The sequence below is a fragment of the Ceratotherium simum genome, chromosome 3, assembly GCF_057802395.1.
Source record: "Ceratotherium simum simum isolate JZ-2026a chromosome 3, ASM5780239v1, whole genome shotgun sequence".
NCBI lineage: Eukaryota > Metazoa > Chordata > Mammalia > Perissodactyla > Rhinocerotidae > Ceratotherium > Ceratotherium simum.
This window is the reverse complement of record NC_141902.1, coordinates 29,805,731-29,818,337: the sequence shown is the minus strand read 5'-3', so window position 1 is coordinate 29,818,337 and position 12,607 is coordinate 29,805,731. Positions and strand designations below refer to the sequence as shown.

Below are 12,607 nucleotides of genomic sequence, written 5' to 3'. Positions count from 1 at the left end.
AAGTATTTATTGAGGCATAGGTTAGAGAATGTTTGTTAACTTAGAGTGGGGTGATGGTACAGCTTGTCCACTTTCAACATTCCTGTGATTTGTTTCATGACTGGCCAGCTACAGTTCAGTGTGGTCATTGCTTGTGATTTTGTTTTGCTCCTCAGAATTTATTACGCCTTATTGCTTCTATTTCCTTTTCTCAATTCCTAAAGCTGCTTTTAGACACTTAGAGTATGATAAAAGTTCGTGAGTGGAAATGTACAGCTTTTCACAGCATCACATGACCTTAGAAACTTATCCAGTAATTGCAAAAATTTCCTTTTCATTATCTCATCAATTTTTCCAACAAATTTACAGGAGAAAAAAAAATGATTTGGCTCTACCCCAAATTAAAGATTGGTTACAGAGATAGGCAGCCCTTTGAAAACCCCAAAGAAAGGGTTATAGCTTTAAGTTTTTGGTGCACCTGTGATTTGGTGCACCTGTGATTCAGTGCTAAAGTAGTCTGTTCTGTTTACCCTCTGTTGGAAGTTGCTATCTAAGATGCAGACACCACATTCTGAAAGAAAAGAGCTTTTTGATATTTGCATTGAATTTACTTCTAGTTTTGGGAGCTGCAAACAGAAAAATAGACTCAGGGGCTGAAGTTTTCTGACTAGCAAGAAAGTCTACAAAACTTAACAGTGATTGGTTTACTTATCACAGGAGTAGTAAGTAAGTTCACAGCTTTAGTGAACAAATTCTACTTCTACCAACAAACATATTTTATCATAACTTAAGTGGACAACTGAAATTCTCTGTTGCAAGTATGGTTTCCAAGTTTAACTGGTTAGTTTGAGTCTTTCTTCTTTTCAACAACCATCAGTAAAGACAGAGAATCTTAAAATTAAGAAAATAGATTATATATATGTTTTTCAGCTGTATTGAGATATTATTGGTGTATAACACATGTAAATTTAAGGTGTACAATGTGATGATTTGATGCCAAATTGCAAATCAATAAATGTGATACACTACATTAATGGAATGAAAGAAAAAAATCATATGATCATCTCAATAGATGCAGAAAAAGCATTTGACAAAGTTCAACATTTTTTCATGATAAAAACTTTCACCACATTGGGTATAGAAGGAATGTACCTGAACATAATTAAGGCCATTTGTGACAAACCCATAAGAAACATCATACTAGGTTGAAAGGTTCCTACTTAGATCAGGAAGGAGACAAGGATGCCCACTCTCACCACTACTACTCAACATAGTACTGGAAGTCCTAGCTAGCGCCATTTGACAAGAAAAGACTCCAAAGAGCCCACCAAAAAAAACTGTTATAATAAATGAATTCAGTAACGTTGCAGGGTACAAAATCAACATACAAAAATCACTTGCATTTCTATACACTAACAACATAATATCTGAGAAAGAGATAAAGAAAACAATCTCATTTATGATAACATCAAAAAGAATAAAATACTTAGGAATAAATTTAATCAAGGAAGTGAAATACACTGAAAATTACAAGATATGGATGACACAAATAAATGGAAAGATATCTGGTGTTCTTGGATAGGAAGAATTAATATTTTAACATGTCCCTACTACCCAAAGCCATCTATAGATTCAATGCAATCCCTATCAAGTTTCAAATGGCATTTTTCACAGAAATAAAAAAAAAAATTCTTAAAATTCACATGAAACTACAAAAGACTCCAAATAGCCAATGCAATCCTGAGAAACATGAACAGAGCTGGAGACATCAACTTCCTGATTTCAAGCTTTATTCCAAACTATAGTAATCAAAATATCATGGGACTCATATAAAAACAGAGACACATAGACCAATAGATCAGATCAAGAGTACAGAAATAAACCCATGGATATACAGTCAACTAATATTTGGCAAGAGAGCCAAGAATACTTTATGGAGAAAGAATAGCCTCTTCAATGAGTGGTGTTGGGAAAACTGGATATTCACATGCAGAAGAATGAAACTGGACCCTGTCTTACACCGTCACAAAAAATAACTTGAAATAGATTAAAACTTAAATGTAACACCTCAAACTGTAAAACTACTAGAAGAAAACATAGGTAAAAATGTTCCTTGATGTTGATCTTGGCAACAATTTTCTGGGGGTGACATCAAATCATAAGCAACCTAAGCAAAAATAAACAAGTGGGAACATCAAACTAAAAATCTTCTGCACAGCAAAAGAAAGAATCAACAAAATGAATAAACAACTTATAGAATGGAAGAAAATATTTGTAAACCAGCTATCTGATAAAGGGTTAATATCCAGAATATATAGAGAACTCATACAACTCAATAGTAAAACAAACCATCCAATCAAAAATTGGGCAAAGAACTTGAAGAGATGCTTCTTCAAATGGCCAACAGTTACATGAAAAGATTCTCAATATCATTAATCATCAGAGATATGCAAATCAAAACCACAATAAGGTATCAACTCACACTTATTAGAATGGCTACCATCGAAAAGACAGGAGATAGCAAGTGTTGGTGTGAATGTGGAGTAAAGAGAACCCTTGTGCACTGTTGATAGGAATGTAAATTGATAAAGCCACTATGGAAAACAGTATAGATGTTCCTGAAAAAATAAAAAAATAGAACTACCATACAGTCCAGCAATCCCACTTGTATGTGTATAACTGAAGGAAATGAAATCACTATGTTGAAGAGCTATCTGCATCCCCATGTTCGTTGCAGCAATATTGGATAGCATTATTTAATAACATTAGTCACAATAGCCAAGACATGGAAACAACTTTAGTGTCCATCGATGGATGAATAAAGAAAATGTGATATATATATTGCATTTATATATCATACACTGCTGGTGGGAATGTAAACTGATGTAACCACTACAGAAAACAGCATGGAGAGTGTTAAAAAATTAAAAATGGAACTACTATAATATCCAGCAATTCCACCTCTGAGCATTTATCCAAAGAACACAAAAACAGTAATTTGAAAAGATATATGAACCCGTATATTCATTGCAGCATTATTTAAAATAGTCAAGACTTGGAAATTAACTAAGTGCCCATAGATGGATGAATGGATAAAGAAGATGTAGTATATATATATATTATGGAATACTACTTAGCCATAAAAAAGACAAAATTGTGCTGTTTGTGACAACATGGATGGACCTTTCTATGCTAAGCAAAAGAAGTCAGATGCAGAAAGACAAATATTATATGATTTCACTCGTATGTGAAAGATAAATAAACAAACAAACCCATAGATACAGAAAATAGATTGGTGGTTACTAGAGAGGAAGGGGGGTGAGGGGAGGGCAAAAGGGTAAAAGGGCACATTTATATGTTGACAACTAGACTTTTGGTGGTGAACATGATGTAGTCTATACAGAAGCCGAAATATAATAATGTACACCTGAAATTTATATAATGTTGTAAACCAATGTTACCTCTACAACAAAAGATGAATAAGTTCTGGGGACCTAACGTATGGCATGGTGACAAAGTTAACAATACTCTATTATATACTTAAAAGGTATTAAGAGAGTAGATCTTAACGGTCATTGTTATGGACTAGGTGCCTCTAGAAACTCAAGAGTGGGTTTGGAAGCAATTAACTGTTTCTCCAAGTCGTGTCTTTTCCTTTTGTATCTTAAGGAGATGTAACCATCAGCCATCCTGAAACTGACCAAGCCTCACCACAAGAGCTATGCCCATGACCTTTGCCTTGTTTTTAATGCCAAGATCTCTCCAGGAGGAGCTTAGGCCTCATTATGTGGAAGCATGTTCTCTAACTGAGCCTGTGCAAGAGAATATCTGCCTCTCTCTTTTGAATATTCATTCCTCAATCAAATAAAAGAGCCTGCTTTCCTTTCTTCTGGGACTCCATGACTTTGGAAATGATTCTTCATGGCCTCCTATTTGCTGCAAATACAGTTTACTTTGTGAGACAACTTCCACTGTTATTTAAGAGTCTTATTTAACTCACCAGGAGGTGAGCCCACTTGGTTCAGGGACATTATCACTACACACACAAAAAATAGTAATTATTGAGGTGGTGGAGGCGTTAACTAACCTTATTGTAGTAATCATTTCACAACGTATATGTGTATCAAATCATCACACTGTATGCTTTACACTTACACAGTATCGTATGACAATGATATCTCAATAAAGCTGGAAAAAATAAAGTTGAGGTATTTATAGGCACTTTTGCAAAGAAATTTTAGCATAATTGCTGAATTAGATATTAAACTGGTTAATGTTCAGGGTTATCTGTTTCACTGAACAGAAATTTTGTGCGTCTCTACTGGAAAAAATCTATGAGTAAAAAAGAAAACTTCACTATATTCTTTAATCAATATTTAAAATGGGATGAATTAAGGACGTTCTCCTTGGGTGGCCGTTGCCCTCATATAATGTTGAAAGGATGTACCCCAAACTTTTTGTCTCCAAGTTTTGTACTTTTTATATATTTATTGACCTTTTAATTTTCTTCCTTTATAAATGGTCAATTCATTCTATTTTTTGCTTTCTCCTGGTTCAACTATATTTAAATTACTAGAGTAGAAGAAGGTATTTGTCAGTAATTACTAAATTACACTCTATTGTTTAAAATGTATTTTATTTAATGTTTTTTACCTTTAGTATATTTAAAATCCAAGAAAATTGCATTTTGAGTCTTATTTTGAATTAAATAATCTTATTGTGCTTCTTAATTATGTGTCCTTGTATTAACAGTTTTTTGGTGAATATTTTTCAAAATTGCTGCACTCTAAGAATTCTTTTGGTTAGTTTCCTATTGTTTCTCCAGAAAGTAAAGGGTTTATGTGCAAATCTCTCCATCTGTATCTCTGTTTCCATCCTGTCTCTCTTCCTCTCGTCTGTTTCTACTCCAGGTGTTCACATCCTTTTCCATTATTCTAAGTCTTTCATATTTACTTATACTTGCTAATCGTTTTTGTTAACTCTGTTCTGCAATTTTTTTTTTTTGAGGAAGATTGGCCCTGTGCTGATATCTGTTGCCAATCTTCCTTTTTTCTCCCCAAAGCCCCAGTATATAGCTGTGTAACATAGTTCTAGAGTTGTGGCTCTTCTATATGGGACGCTGCCTCAGCACTTGATGAGCAGTGAGTATGTGCACACCTAGGATCCGAACCGGCGAACCCTGGGCCCCCGAAGTAGAATGCATGAACTTAACCGCTGCGCCACTGGGCTGGCCCCTATGCTTGCTAATCTTAATTGATGTTTGTACCTTTGAATACGCAAAGAGACTTAGTTGGCAAAGTGTGTCAAGATTTCTAAGTTATACAACTGTCTCTTCAGGAAAGTTTTGGACTTTTTTCCATTTAAAAATTAGAAAACACTTTTTTTTTCTTTTATTAAATATACCCCTGGGTCATATCATAAAATAAAGGTAAAAAATATGTAAGAGATAAAATAATAAATATTTATTTTTTTATAAGAAAAATATACACTTCTTTTCCCTCTCCCTCACAATCAATCCCTGAGACAATTCCCTTGGCCTGATGATCTCAGTCTGAGAATCCCAGAACTCTAATGCATTACTTGGTCACCACCTTCTGCTATGGATCATTAGTTGCCTCTCTCAAAACGGCAGTGTTTTATATGGCTTCTTGTCCTAGAGGGGGTGGATGGAAGGATGTGGGCAAAGCTTATGCACAGGAGGGAATTTAGTTTGTAGAACTTCTCTGAGTCCCTCACAGTGCTGCCATCTTGATCTTTTGATAGATTCGGTAGGTGATGTTGGTAAAGAGGGGCAAGGGGGTTGGTGGACTATCCTCTACCACAAGGAGAATCTCCTCAGGTTCCCATGCTTCTAGAGAGGAAGGATGCAACAGAATGTGGAGCAGAGATTGTACTGGAAGGGAGGGTCGGGGCAATTGTGTAGAGAAAGGTACACGAAAGAAGGTGAAGTTGATTTTTTTTTTTTTTAAAGATTTTATTTATTTATTTATTTTCCCCCCAAAGCCCCAGTAGATAGTTGTATGTCATAGTTGCACATCCTTCTAGTTGCTGTATGTGGGACACAGCCCCAGCATGGCCGGAGAAGCGGTGCGTCTGTGCGCGCCCGGGATCCGAACCCAGGCCGCCAGCAGCGGAGCGCACGCACCCAACCGCCAAGCCACGGGTCCGGCCCTGAAGTTGATTTTTAATGGAAATACAGATTTGAGAATCAAGAAATGGGAGAAAAGTAGAGTAGTTACTGTATTTTACAATTACTGTCCCTGCTTTGAAGATCTCTGATCCGTGTTCTATTTTCTCCGTATGTCAACTCATCTTTGGCTTCACTTGTCTATTGGTCAGTATGTAATTTGACCAGACAATTTCAATGGGACCTTTAGCCCCCATGGATCTCCGTCTCTTTCGATACTTTGCTCTACTTACTACGCCAAACAAATGTACTACTCTAAAATTCTAGGTATTAAGTTCCTGAGCATTCCTGAATGCTGTCACAAAAATCTTTCAGCTAGCTTTTGTCCAAGTTCGTGATGCCCATCTTCAACAAGATTCTCACAGTTGATTCGAAACTGTTTATAGAGATCTGCCACTCTACAAATTTTCTACGCATAGCATATTGCCTTATTTTCTCATCTTTTCCCCCCAAAACTCTTCCCTTATATTACTGAAATTGTCATTTCTAATTTTGCTTTCTCCACTTTGTCACCATTTGTTACCTCTCTACGATCTTGATTCTCTCTCTACCGTTTGATTTTATCTGCTTGCTTTAATGGCACCAATGATCTCTCAGCCCTAAATCCATGACTTTTTCTTAGTCTCTTCCTGTTTGATCACTCTGTAGCTTACGAAAGTGACAGCTATTACTTACTTCTTTGATATTCCCTTCTCTCTTGTTTTCACAGAAACAGGGGTTTTTAAAGGTAAATGATATGTAAAAATATTAATAATAGTAATAGAATAAGGGCGAGGGCAAATGCTACATATTTGTTCTTTTTTGGCCATGTATGGTTCCTCTATTAACTTTCTTTTATTCTTTTATATGTTATCCTTTAAGCAAATCTTTCTTTCTCATGACTTCAAATTTTGGATGACTTAAAAACTTGTGTCTCTAGCCATGATCTTTCTTGCCTGTCAATTATTACAGCTTTTTATGAATAAATAGTCCTGTGACTTTGCTGAATCTTTTACTGGTAGCAAAACCTTGGTGTATTTCTCTTCTTTTCCGTTGTAATCAGCAACATCTTCTCTCCTTTCCCCTTAACTTGTAGTAATAATATGTGGCTTATGTTTTGGCTCTGCCACTAGTAGGTATGAAATATTGGGTAAGTTAAATTATGTATGTGTTAAATGTTTATGTGTGTAGAATGGACTATTCTTCTAAGTAAAATGGAAATTTTTATTTTTCCAGCTTTGAGATATAATTGATATATGACATTGTGTAAGTTTAAGATGTACATTTTTTGGAATTCTTTTTTTAAAGTTTATCTTAGGAATAATTGTTTTAGATAATGAACAAATAACCATATTTGCATGATGTAGTCAAAACAGCACTGTATTTGAAATCAGAAGTACTGATTTTTGGTTCCAACCTAAGTAACTGTATGTATTTGGATGAGTTATTAATTTCTCTGAACTTGAGTTTCCTCATCTATAAATGAAAATAATTTACTATTGGACATATCCATCCAATAGGTAACTATAGAGATCAAATATGTGAAGGTACTAAGTAAATATGTGCCATACAAATAATGTATTTTTCCCAGCTCCAAAATGTTATCGTTATTGCAGAAGCTTTTAAAACATGGTGAAAAAATGTCTATATTTTCTTCACTGTCTTTAAGAATGAATGGCATGGAGGATGACTACAACTTATATCATGGAACCTGGGAGATAAAAACTGTGTAAGTTCCCTGCTATACTGGTTGCTATTTCTTCTCTCTCTCTTTCTCTCTCTGTCTCTCTCAATCTTCTCTTTTCCTTTTTACATGCTTCTTCTTGTTTTCTAAAACCTTATGAAGTTAAACTGTGGACCATAATAAGCCTTGAGGTGAGGTTCCCCTACTTCCCAGCTGGAAATTTATAGCAAGAATATCAGGCATTCTCTTGGGAGTGATTGGGAAATGTATTAATGCTCAGTTTTAAATTTGGAAACTTCCTATGCATGCTGGACTTAATGGAAAAAGATGGTAGATTAGAAAAACAGGAACTGTGGAAAATTACAGACCTGCAGAAATGGTTTTATTTCAGAGAAGTGTTATTAACTAAACAATCAAGAAATCTTTGCTAGTTATTTCATTTTATATTTTAGGAAACATAAGAGCAGGAAGAAATAGTTCTTATTCTCCTTAAATTTACAATATATTTGGGGAAAGAGAATCTATAAAATAAAAAACATTGAGTAATTATGATTAGTAGCAAAGGATTTGCTCTAAATAAATACCTTCTCAGAACACCTTCCCCTCTCCTCTCATCTTACTAAACTCCTACTAAGTTTTCGAACACTCACATCAAGTCCTTTCTCTTTTGTAAAGTTTTCTCTGAATTTCCCAGTGAAATCGCCTGTGTCCTTTTTGGTCAACAGCAAACACCTAGATCTTCTCCTATGATGCTGTATATTGTGGTTTATTTGTATGTGGGGAACTATTATTTTTCAGTTAAAATTAAGGTTCCTGACTTCTAGGAATGAGAGAGAAGAGAGATTAATGTAAAGTGCAGTTACTAGGAATATTTTCTTGGAGGAAATAGGATTTCAGTTTACCTTTCAAGGATTAGTAGTGATTGGAAATCTGTTTTGCACCATCCAATCCATAACCACCAGCTACATATGGCTATTGAGCACTTGAAATGTGGCTAGTGCCACTGAGAAAATAGACTTTTAATTTCGTTTAATAACCACATTTAACTAGTGGCTACTGTTTTGGACCGAGTAGATCTAGAGTTTGGCCTCTCTCTTCTCACTTTATTATTTTCCTATTATGTAAAATCCAAAGCCATATGTATACTAGAAAACCTAGATTTTCTGTATATGGCTAGCCATTTGTCCGTCACTGAACCGCTATTTTCTCATTTGTAAATGATTAACTTGGACTAGGCAATCACTAATGAGATTTGTGGGATAGTAGTTTTATGACCAATTTCACTCATCATGTACAGCTGAGATGTGTGTATGTGTGCATATATAAACACATATTAAAAGGCAAAGCTTTGGGATTCATTTTTTCTATTGCTGGGTTTCTCTTGCTATTTTGTTTCCAGGTCTGAGGCTTTTTGTTCCTTCATGTACCTTTATTTTACAAGCCCATTGCTGTTTATGCTCCAATCTTTCTCTCTTCCCAATTCCAACTTTTAGCAGCATATCTAAATATTATGAGAGCAGGAGGTTTGTGACACAGAATTATTTGACCCACAGGCAAGAGAATATATCTCCCTTGTGGTAATAGTATATTCCCTGCAAAAACTAATAGGAACTAGAGAGATTCCTGTAGTAGCCCAGAATTAGGGTCAGAGAACAGTCAGACTTGGCATTGGATCTTAGACACTTGGAAGGTGTGAAGCAGAGAGATGAGATAAGAGGGACAAAAGGAGCTCAGGGAGATGAGGGGACATGAGAATGTCAATGGTTATATACCAACTATGACATTAATGTGCATTTCTTCATCCCCAGTGAACTCTAAAAGCTTAGGACTCCAATAGATATAACCAAGGTTCACAAACGTCAGAAACTGTGAAGAACCTGGACAGATAAGTCAAATTGGCCTACTTAACTTCATTGAATTCCTATAGCGCTCCCACCCCCTGCATTGCACACCTAGGCCATATCCTGTCTGCTAACCATCTTCCTAGGTACTCTCACTTATACTTATGGGGGACTATGCAAATATCCTGTGCCATTAATATCTATTCTACCCTGCCTTGGTCCTGTCATACTCTTGCATCACCTCTATGCTCTATACCAGGTTCTCTTATGCTCATCTCTACTCTGTGGGATTTGTGTGAATTGCTAATGTGATTGTAGTTAATGGTGTACGAATAACTACAAAAGATACATTATGTGCCTGAGATGAGGTCAGGTTAAGAAATGAGACAGCTTGAATGGCTGAAGAATGAACAACTTAAAAATAGAACCAGTGAGTTCTGGCAAGTGCCATCTCCACCTCTTCTTTCTTTTTCTCTTTGTGTTGCACTGCACCACCTTCCCTGCCCCTCCCAATGTTTGCCATGCACATCTACTATGTTTTCATATTTGTTCCATTCTCTTGTTTATAGATGAATAGTCTATGGTGATAGGAATATTGCATGTGGAAGTGACTCAATTGCTTTAGATACCACAGGTAAAATGCTTATTTAGTGATGATGATAGGGCTCTGAGAAAGAATTGACAGGATATATAATGTTCACAGTGTGAATGTCCTTGAATAACTAATCATTATAATCTAGAACATTATTAACATTCTTATTTTAGTTTATTTTATTTTCTTTTATCTGGAAACATTCCAGCTGATAAATCAATGGATGGAGGAAATCACTCTGTGGTGTCAGAGTTTGTGTTCCTGGGACTCACCAATTCCTGGGAGATCCAACTTCTCCTCTTTGTGTGCTCCTCAACATTGTATGTGGCAAGCATGATGGGAAACTCCCTCATTATGATCACTGTGATTTCTGACCCTCACTTACACTCCCCCATGTACTTTCTGTTGGCCAACCTCTCCTTCATTGACCTGGGAGTTTCTTCTGTCATTTCTCCCAGGATGATTTACGACCTTTTCAGAAAACATAAAGTCATCTCCTTTGGTGGTTGCATCACTCAAATCTTTTTCATCCACCTCATTGGTGGTGTGGAGATGGTGCTGCTCATAGCCATGGCCTTTGACAGATATGTTGCCATATGTAAGCCTCTTCACTATTTGACTATTATGAGCCAAAAAATGTGTATTTTGCTTTTGGTTGCTGCATGGATAATTGGCTTGATGCACTCTGTGATTCAACTGGTTTTTGTTATAAAATTGCCATTCTGTGGCCCTAATGTGTTAGACAGCTTTTACTGTGACTTTCCTCGGTTCATCAAACTTGCCTGCACAGATACCTCCAGGTTAGAGTACATGGTTATAGCCAACAGTGGGTTTATATCTCTGGGATCATTCTTCATATTGATTATCTCCTACATTTTTATCCTGATCACTATTCGAAAACAGTCTTCAGGTGGCTCATCCAAGGCTCTCTCCACTTTGTCAACGCATGTCATGGTGGTGATTTTGTTCTTCGGCCCTTGTATCTTTGTTTATGTCTGGCCTCACTCAACATCACACCTAGATAAGTTCCTTGTTGTTTTTGATGCAGTTCTCACTCCTTTTTTGAATTCAGTGATCTATACATTCAGAAACAAAGAAATGAAATTGGCAATGAGGAAAGTATGCAATCAATTTTTTTATTTATAGAAGGATTTCATAAATGACAAAGTAGTATGAAGTTTCCTTACTGACTTGGAGTAACTTAAATTTCTATTATGTATATAAGATAGCAAATGCCTTACTAATATTTAGGTGTCTCAGATTAAAACAACATGGTTCTTTTTAAAATATTAACTGACAAATTGTGTTGCACCCTATGTTGAAGGAAACATGTGATGTGGTAAAAAGTATCTTCTGGAGAAGGCCAATTGCTTGTCTTTCAGGAGACGTAATCCTGATGAATTTGCCATGGTCTAGACTTCAAAATTGAGTCTCTTCAGTATCAGAGTGGGTTATATAAGGGAAAGTTGATTGACACTAAATAAATTAATACTAGATGTAAATATATACATCAAGGTGCCAATTTATTAATTTGCTACACAAACATCAGTCAAGTGGCCTGCACTTCCACATAGGCCATACTCATTCTTTCACTACAGGACAATTTCTGGAAAGTCAAGTGATGATGAGAATATTAATGAGCAAGGAATCAGAGCAAGAAAAGTTCGCTGGATTATTGAAATACTTAATCATATCAGATTTTGATACTTAATGACTGTATCGCCACACTAGGATATGCCTGATATCATAATCAGAAAAATAGGATCCTTAGGCCAGGCCACCCTTTTGTCTGGACCGTGCTGTCTGTTCATTGCAAGGTTTACCTTTGAACTCTTGCTTGTACTATGTTCCAGAATGGCTAACCTTTATGTTCTTAAAGGTTCATTCTTATTTCTACGTGTAACTAGCCAGGTTCGTCCTTTCCCTTCTGCTGACATGAGGTTATTCCTGTTGTATTTGCATGATTTGAGTCATTGCAAAGTAAGTTTTAGTTTGGGAAGTATTTTATATATGGCTATATTCCATTCTATAGGAATGAGGGATTTGCATCTATAGATTCAGAAATTTTGATTCATACACATTTAAACAAAGAGGAACCAAGGCTTTTTCTCAAATAGAAATGTAGTGCAAATGACTCTGAACCTTATAAATCCTTATACATTCTCCATACATTATCACCAGTTTATCAATATTCCTTTTGTCTTATAAGTGATCCTTATTTACTTCATAATTTACCTCCCTTGATAATTTATTTGCTTTTCTGTTATTTCCATTGCCCTTATATCATTCATTCGTTTTTTTGAGTCCTTTGTTGGACACTTGGAAAACCAATACATACATATCAG

The 12,607-nt window shown here is 35.8% G+C and overlaps 1 long non-coding RNA gene and 1 pseudogene across 2 annotated transcripts in view; both read left to right on the top strand.

Annotated features, from left to right (window-relative positions):
- Positions 1 to 12,607, top strand: part of LOC147917508 (uncharacterized) — a 77,218-nt gene that overhangs the window by 47,644 nt on the left and 16,967 nt on the right. For both annotated transcript variants that reach the window (XR_015550060.1, XR_015550059.1), the window contains exon 3: positions 7,815 to 7,874. This is a non-coding gene — a long non-coding RNA (uncharacterized LOC147917508). The remainder of the gene's footprint in view (positions 1 to 7,814; positions 7,875 to 12,607) is intronic.
- On the top strand, positions 10,464 to 11,421 carry LOC101393349 (olfactory receptor 4F3/4F16/4F29-like; annotated as a pseudogene).